At 34.5% G+C, this 9,500-nt stretch overlaps 1 long non-coding RNA gene across 1 annotated transcript; it reads left to right on the top strand.

Annotated features, from left to right (window-relative positions):
- The first annotated feature begins 2,362 nt into the window (after positions 1-2,362).
- Positions 2,363-5,502, top strand: LOC128286960 (uncharacterized). The gene is made up of 4 exons (XR_008277651.1): positions 2,363-2,491; positions 4,328-4,407; positions 4,683-4,857; positions 5,195-5,502. It is a non-coding gene; the product is annotated as an uncharacterized LOC128286960 (long non-coding RNA).
- Positions 5,503-9,500: the final 3,998 nt, after the last annotated feature.

Genomic DNA, 9,500 nt, shown 5'->3' with positions numbered 1-9,500 from the left:
GGTTAATCGAAACAGTAGTTTTGGGACCATAAATTCGAAGTAAAAATAATTATTTTATTATTTAATTAAGGTTTACAGTATGATAGAATGTTCGTGTATAAAGTTCATTTAGAAATTTTACCGTTTAAGTGTTTAATTCGGTAAAAAGAACTAAATCACGTAAAGCGTAAAGCTTGTGTTCTATTAGCTAAATGTATCTCATGGCTATGAAATTAAATATTTAAGGGTTTTATGTTGGAAATATCCCTTTTATAATGCAAGTGGACGGTTCTATGCATGAAATAGTGAATTTTGAATGTTTTAATCAAATGATATTTTAGTAAATTAGTTAATAAGTTAAGTTAAATAAAACAAAATAACACATGCATTTTTATTTCTCTTTTTTCTTCAACTAAAAATGGAAGAAGTGAAAGCCATAATAGCTTGAAGCATTCAGCCATGGAGAATTGAATGCATGTAAAGCTCAATTTTGTTCTATTTTTAATAATTTTAACGTTTTTGAGATCGTTACAGGTTAATCTAGCTAGCCCGTATCTCCGATTTCTAAACTGTTAAAGTATGTGAATTTTACCATTGTTGATTAAGTGCATGTTTCGAAAATTGATGATAGAAAATAAATTATTGTTGTTAGATATATAAGTTTTGTAAAGTGAATTTTGGTAAAAATGTCAATTTTGGACTAAATTGTGAATTTTTGAAATTTTGTGGTTGAAAGTGTGATTATTTGGAAAATATGGGCTGCTAGTAGTATGGGTAAAATTCGGCTAGCATGGGTTTGTCCTTAATTGCATAAATTTGTAATTTTATATAATAAAGACTAAATTGCAAAAATGTAAAATAATAGGGGAAAAAGTTTAATTTTTCCAAAATGTGTAAATTGTGTTAAATTTTGTTGTTATATAGATTGAGAAAAATGAAATTCGGATCTAGAACGGGAGAAAACAAAGTATCAGATTAGTCGACCTAATTCGTCGTTACAGCGAACGAGGTAAGTTCGTATGCTAATAAACGTATTTAAATTGTGTTATAAATTCTTATTTATTATTGAATTGAATTGAATACTGAATGGTTATGATTACAAGCCGAAATTGACAGAGTTACAACGTCCGAAAGTCCCATACGAACCTTAGGAATAGTATAGGATACAAATGTCATGACATTAGGATTACCGAGATGAGATTACATATAAGACCATGTCCGGGACTTTGGCATTGTACTGTGATTATGTGCAAGACCATGTCTGGGACATTGGCATCATTATACGATTACGTATAAGACCCTGTCTTGGACATCAGCATCGTTAATCAATTTTATATAAGACCCTGTCGAGGACAGTAGCATCGATATGTGTTAACATGTAAGACCATATTTGGGATATGGTATTGTATGAGCTTTATGTGATTTCCGAGTATCCTTCACAATTTCGAATGGTTCAACGAGCATAGTGAAGATGAGAAATAAAGTATGATGGGAATAGGTAATATAGGTACGCACAGAACCTATGTGAGAATTGAATGAAAGTAAATTGATGAATTCATATTGTATTATGTATATTAAATAAGAAAGAATTGTATATAAGTATGTTTCATGTCAAAATGTGTTTATTTGATTATAATGAAGTATGAATTGAATAAATGTTGAGTTATTAAATGAAAAGTATGAGTTGAAAAGGGTAAGTTGCCGAATAAGACCATAGCTGGGCTATGGCAATTGACTTATAAGACCATAATCGGGTTATGGCATGTGAAAGAAAGACCAAAGTAGGGCCTTGGCAATGTATGTGTAAGACTATAGTTGGACTATGGCATTGGAAAAATTGATGAATATTGAATTGATTAAAGTTTATATATAATTGTTTATGCATATGAATGTAACGCCCCAATTTTCGGGAATCCTGTGAATGTTGGCATAGGTTTAATTATATTAGTGGGCCTCTAAAAGGCCCAAGCTTAAGATAGAACCCAGCAATTTTAGTTAATTTTTGTTCCATAAGAAAAATGAGGTGAAATTATGAAATAGAACCTATGTGAAAATGTTTGAAAATGCTATAGGCTAAATTGAAGTGGCCAAATAAATAGGAGTGCAGAATAGGAGGATTTGCATGACAAACCTCCCATTTTACATGAAGTGGCTAGCCATCATGTTGTTGTAGACAATATGAGCACTTGATATCCATAATTTATGGTACAAATTGATACAAATTGATAATGGGTTAGGTAAATGTTCCATGACAATGGATTAGGTAAATATTCCATGATAATGGGTTAGGTAAATGTTCCATGATAATGGTTTAGGTAAATGTTCCATGATGGGAATTTCATGTCTTTTGTATTAAAGAATTAAATGGATGAAATATGAAATTTTATTAAAAGAAAAAGGGTGAAAAGAACAAAGTTTTGTCCATCTTTGTTCATCATAGCCTAAAGTTAGAGAAGAGAAAGGAGAGGAGAAAGCTCTTGAATGTTCGGTCACTTGGGGAAGAAAATTGAAGGTAAGTTCATGGTAGTTTGCTTCTATCTTGATATTCATGAGTTCTTCTTGATTCTACCTTAACTCTTGAAGCATATTTTGGTTTTTAGTTGTGTTGTGAGCATTTAGTCATGAATTAAAATGAAGGAAATGGTTGTTGTTTCATGTTCTTTTGATGAAAAATGGAAGATAGGTGAAGTTGAGCCAAACAAATGAGCATGCATGTGCCTTAGATGCTAAAGGGAAAAATCGGCTAACATGTTGTGCTTTAAAATGATGAAATGGAGATTATACTTAAGTAAAATCATAGATATGTGATGATTGATTGGTGATATACATGTTTAAATAACATGCATGCAAGTTATGTGTGAAAGAGTGAATTTGGTAATAAATCTGCTTGGGACAGCAGTAGTAACGTGACTTTGGAAAATCACCATAAATTGTGGGAGATGAATTAGAAGCTGAATAAATTATGTAATTAAATCTTGTTGAGTCTAGTTTCAAATGAAATAAACGAGAACATATTTTGAATTCTGTACAATGAGAAATTTGATTCGTAATGAACAGTGGTCAGATTAGTCAAATAGTGAAACATGCGAAACTTTGAGAAAAATATGGTATTGATTGGCCAAACCAAAAATTCTGAAAATTTTATGGATATAAGATATATGAGTCTATTTTCAGGGAAAATTAACGGCCCTTGGTTTGGAGTTTCGTAGCTCCAGTTATAAATAATTTAGTGACTGTTGCTCAGGAAGACAGCTTGCAGTGAAATTATGATTATGTGGTAAACATTGACAAAAATTTGTTAATGAGTTGCTTATTGTTTTCTTATAAGCTTACTATGATCTGTAGGTGTGGTTGGCCGAATATTCTAAAGGGTTAATACGTAGTTCGTATTTGAATAGTTAGATTAATGTGTTAGTAATCCAATTGTAGGCGTCAGTGTGGACCTCGTCAAGATATCGTCGCAAAGCAGTGTGTAACTAACACCCTCTTTCTTAGTCCGGATCGGCAAAAGTCGAAAAGTCGAAATGCCGAAAACCGGTATTTTGTAGATTTGCGAGTGTGCGAATGCTCGTGAGGTAAATCGATTAATGTTTTTGGTAAGCTGCAAAATTTGGACCGCAAAGTGCATGATTTACGTGCCCTCGATATTTTTGGGCTTAATGGGCCAAAATTGGAATGATGGGCCAACTGCCCAATTCAAGAAGAACCCTCGATGCGTGATTCTCATTAGTACGTGAAAAGTAGGAATATGCATGAAAAACCCTAAAATAGATAAATTACTGAAATACCTTTAAAAGTGGAAAATTACAATTTTACCCCTAGTAGATAAATTACGAAATACCCCTAGGGTTAAATTGACCTAAATGCATGTTTGATCGTTGTTATTTATCGCATGCCATGTTGTTATTATCGATGCATAGGATTGGGATATTGACGAGGAAGTACTGAAAGTGGCTTGTCCACGTCTTGGAGGCTTTGCCTCAATTTATCGTTAATCGAGCAAAGAAGGCAAGCTGTGGAGTGTTGGGTTTGGGTGGGTTGAGCTATTCCCCACATGGAGTGTAGGGCTGGTACGGGTGGAGTGTAGTGGTTGGTGGGTTGAGTAGTCTCCCAAATGGGCTTGCATATGTTTATTGATGTTGCATGTATTTTGAAATGGGCCTATGGGCCATATTGTTATCTGAATAAGGGCTAAGGCCCGGTTTATTGTAATCTGAAAGGGCTCGTCCAAGACCATCATTACTGAATGGGCTTAGGCCCAATAGGCTTGAGTGACTTAGGCTTTGAATGGGCTTTCCTTACACACTGAGTTTCCCCAAACTCACCCCTTTTATTTTCATCCACACAGGTAATCCCCAACCATAGTGGGCTTGGAGCTGTGAGGGAATTCGGAGTGGCCACCCATTCTGAAAGTTTGATTTTCTTCTGGTGAGCTGGACATCCTTTTATTTACATTTGAAGTTTTGGGTTTTTAAATGTAATAAGGCCGTTTAATTATTTTTGATGGTTTTAATATGTATTACTAAGATAGGTATTACTTATTTTAACTATTGAAATTGGATAGCTTTAAGGCGCGTTTTCAAAAAAAAAAAACAACAATTGATTTCAAAATAACACGACAATAAGCAAAGCTTCCGCAATGAAAGTATTTTCCAAAATTAATCATTTTTCCTAAAAATGACTTAATCAAATCGGTTTCCTAGAAATATCCATGACGTTACGGTGTGGCAATGGCAGTATGCATGTCTAGGATTGGATCCGAAGGGAGCTTGGTACTTAAGCAGTCCGATGGACTCACCACCTATTTTCTGGTTTCCTACCTGGTGCACAGCTTCCATTCACTTTAACCTATAATGAAATCATCTTTTAAAACACTAAGTAAGTTTTTTTTCTGGATCAACAATATAAAATATTTTGAACACTTCGATGTGGCATGTCGGATCTGGCCATAACTCTGGGCCGGGTTTGGGGTGTTACAATGAAAATGTGAATGAATTGATAAGAAGTATTCAAACTATACGTGTTTTGAATGAATAAACTCATGAAAATTTTGATCATCTATGTACATGAATTCAAGATTGAAGGGTGAAATCATATGAATTATATCATGATTTGAGTAATTGTTTAAAATGTAGTTATTTAATAATATGAGTTTATTTTCATACGAGCTTACTAAGCTTTATAGCTTACTTTGTTTTCTTTTCTATGTTTATAGAGTTTCGGAAGCTTACTCGGGTTGGAAGTCGTCAGAGATCTCATCACACTATCCAGCTATGGTTTGGTATATATGAGCTTTGTGATTTTGGTTATATGGCATGTATAGGCTTGAGTCATTTTGATAAAGGTTTTGGGTGATGTATTGGGTCATTTTATATGGCTTATTAATGGCTTATGTTTGATGTGTAATTTTCCTTGTGTAATGGCATAATTTGGTATGATTGTTGATGGTTCAAGATGATCATTTGGTCATTTGGTATATGATGAGTATTTACTTATGAAAAGCATGATTTGAGACTTGATAAATGCATGGCTAATAGATAATTTATAAGTTAAGCTTTGTGTGTCATTGATGGTAGTAAAAATACATATTGAAATAGGTTGTTTTGATGAGTATGATATGTACTTTGGTATATGACATGCTGTCGTTATGATGTCAAAAATAAATAGCCTTAATCTCGATACAATGATTGGAATAAGTAGAATATGGAGAGTAAGGGTCGATTCCACAGGGACTAGGAGTTTGATAATTTTCTTGCTTTTAACTTTGCTTAGGCGTGATGAGTAAAGGGAGGAGTAGAAGGGGGGTTTGTTTGAAGTGAAGTAAATGATTGAAATTAAACAAGTAAATTAAAAAGATTGAAATTGAAATCAAGAGATAAAAGTCAACCTTGGGCTAAAGACCTTACCTCGATTTAAATCGATCCTCGAATGGGATTTTACCTCTAGGCACATGCCGATTACAACCTATATGGCCCAACCCCTATAACTTGTTTTTCTCTCAAGTGAATCGAGAATCTAAAATCAATTTTTCGATCTTGATTCTTTATGAGCTAATAGCGTCAATCGCTTATTAATTCAATGCTTTGAAAATCTGGAAAAACCTGACTTGGATTCTGTCGTCTCAAATAAGAATCTAACCCGATTTCAGTTTCCGTTAGTGGACCGCCGCTAAGCGTGTTCACAAGAAGTCGAAGTGCCACAGGCTGATCCTTCCTCCCAACTGTTAATCAAAACCGAATTTTATTCCAACGTGCACTTTTTGAAATCAAACCGATTAGATTATAAAAGGATGGTCGATTACCAATCATTGATTCTCGAAAACTGAAAATGTAACCCTCAAGGGTATGAAGTGCTTTTCGATTCTCACGACTTAGAATCGAGTCATCGCTTTAGCCTTTGGCTATGGAAATCTTAGCTAAGCATGGTAGAGACCATACTTAGCATTTTAAGAAAATAAAGTAAAAACTAAATCAAAAGGAGAAATTTATTAAAACTAGAAAGAAACAAAGAGTTTAATAAATGCAAAGTGAAGAATGCTCGATGGATAGATCCCCCCCTTTGAGGCTTACCCCAATAGGGTATTTATAGTCCTAAAAAATCCTTAAAAGTAGTATTCAAAATTAAGAGAAAAATCCTAAATAAACAAATAAATATAAATCTTAATCCTAATTTGAATTTAAATGGGCGGTTAAGTCTCTTTCTCCATGCCAAATGCCTTTTAGAAATTGCTGACTAGACCTTCTAGAAATTACTGATTAGACGCCACGTCAGCGACATCAAGCCCCAAGTCACGCCCAGTAAGTCGGCCATGTATCCAGAAAATCCAAAATTACTCAATTTTGTCGACTTAAGCTCAATTTCTGCAATTCAATGTCCTGAACCAAAAAAGAATGAAAAATGCCAAGTTAGTAACTCAAAATAGCTAATAAAGGAGTAATCAACCATGAAATAATGTATAATTTAAACACTAATCAAATTCCCCCTCACTTACTCAATGCTTGCCCTCATGCATTTCTCAATTATCATGCAAAAACTCAAAATTGCCAATTCCAATTTTAGAAAATTTCTAAGGTTTCTAAGCAAACCCAACCAAGCAAATGTCGAAATTCAAGCTCAATCAAGCAAGATATAATCAATTAAGTGCAAATCAACCATGGCATTTCAATCAATCATCAATTCCAAAGAATTCAAGACTTAGTTCCTCTCATGGGTTCACTCATTCCACTCAAGTGTTTCGGGTGAAAGAATCGCTCAAGCCTGAACTAACCAATGCATTACCATAGGCTTGTAACTAAATCTCATCTCCACTACTTAGTATGAAAATGATGCAACAATCAAGAGGACTTCAAACGGGTTGTAATGGGGCTAAGTTCGGGTAGGATAAAGGTTGAAAAATGAAGTTTCAAAATTCCAAGACAATGAAAAAATTATTCTGAAAATTATTCAAAGAAAAATTGAAGGTAGGAGAAACAAGAAATTCAATCAGAGCACAATTCACTCTCTTTTCTTCTTTTTCTTTCTTCCCTTTTTTTTGAAACATTCTTTTTTCTTCTTTTCTCCTCAAACCAAATTGTTTTCCTGCTCATTCAAATCAAAACTGCACTGTTAAAAAAATCTGCACGAAAAACTGCACTGTTTGAAAGAACTTCTGTTCGAACAGGGTTAATTCCTAGCTGGTTTTGTTCGAATCTGGACTGTTATTTCGAACAGCTTTTTCCTGTTTTTTTCTTTCCCGAAACAATCTCACCTTGTCATGAAAAAGGGTAGCAAAAAGATGGTAAAAATAAAATAGCCTCGGGTTTTAAGTGTGGTGAATCAAAGAAAAGGATAAGGCTCAAATTGGTTCACTAAAGGGTAAAACAAGGTAGGCTGTTTTATTTGGGAAAAGAACTGGGTTAAATCCTAATGCCTCTATCACATCATAGCATCATAATCAACAATGTAATCTAACCAAGCATCGAGTCACAAGTTCTAGAATGGAATCAATTGGTTCGGCATACTCAATTAAAACAAAGAGCAAGAATAAAAGATATGCTCAATAGGTTCAAAAACTCACATGAAAGGCTTGTGAACTAAGCAATGCATCCAATTCGATCAATGAAAGCATGAAATTACCAAGAAAAATTTACTCAAATTAATCATGTCATGCTATCTTGAATCCTAAATTCAACAAGAACATGCTTGAATTCACAAAGAAACACAAAGAAACTCAATAAATTAGAGATTGGCAACCAAGATAAGTCAACAGTCATAATCAAGAAATACTCAATTTCAAATCAATGAATAAACAAGAGTTAACTTGAGTCTAATCCCCCAAGACTTAAGATCATATTGCCCCAATATGAACAATAAAAATTAAAATGCACAAGAGAGGTGAAAGTACTCACTGATTAATGTGGGAGTGTTGGCGGCAAGGGGATAAAAGGTGGGTTTGGGTTGTGCTATCTTGCGCCGGCCCTATTCTTGATTCTAATGTGCGCCGAACGCTCCCCCTCACTTAATGTTATGGTGCGTATAGAACATGGGGCACCCTGCTGCTGCCCTTTCACGATATTTGCTGAAAATTGGCCTTGAATTCGGTTAATTTATCTTTAATTGAACCAATTCTTTGCTTCGGCTTTGTTTGAATTAAAATGCCCGGGGTACCTACAAAATTTGAATCAAAGAATTAAAAATAATTAAGTGAAATTAATAAATAAAAAAACTAAAGATTGAAAACAAGAAATGAAAACGAAATGGGTTATCTCCCATTAAGCGCCATTGTTTAACGTCGTTAGCTCGAGACCCAATTTCAAAGCTTGGGTTCTTCCAATTCAATCTCTTCAACCAATCCGACAGGGGCATTCTCATAATATGGCTTCAATCTTTGCCCATTAACCTTGAATCGAACTCCTGAGTCGTCTTCTATTTCCACGGCGCCATAAGGAAAAATTTGAGTTACCTTGAATGGTCCGAGCCACTTTGATCGAAGTTTTCCTGCAAAAAGCTTAATTTTAGAATTGAATAGCAAAACCTTTTGATTAACATTAAATGATTTAAAGGATATCCTTCGATCGTGGAGTTCTTTCGTCTTTTCTTTATAGATTTTGGCATTATCGTAAGCATTTTGTCGGATTTCTTCTAACTCTTGAATGTGTAATTTTCGTGCTTCTCCGATCGTTTCCATATCCATGTTACATTGCTTCACCGCCCAATAAGCATGATGCTCAAGTTCAACCAGTAAGTGGCACGGTTTACCGAAAACTAGGCTGTATGGAGATATTCCGATTGACCCTTTGTAAGCTGTTCTATACGCCCAAAGTGCTTCGGATAACTTTAAACTCCAATCCTTGTGGTCCGGTTTGACAATCTTTCCCAGAATCGCCTTAATTTCACGATTTGACACCTCCGCTTACCCATTTTTTTGCAGATGGTAAGCCGTGGCAATTCTTTATGTCACGCCAAATTTTTTCATGAGTGCTTCAAGAATTCGATTGATGAAATGGGTTCCTGTGCCAAACCTGGAAAAAATAAAATTCTTT

The sequence above is a fragment of the Gossypium arboreum genome, chromosome 13, assembly GCF_025698485.1.
Source record: "Gossypium arboreum isolate Shixiya-1 chromosome 13, ASM2569848v2, whole genome shotgun sequence".
NCBI lineage: Eukaryota > Viridiplantae > Streptophyta > Magnoliopsida > Malvales > Malvaceae > Gossypium > Gossypium arboreum.
The sequence above is the reverse complement of the archived record's forward strand: the minus strand, read 5'-3'. Positions and strand labels throughout refer to the sequence as shown.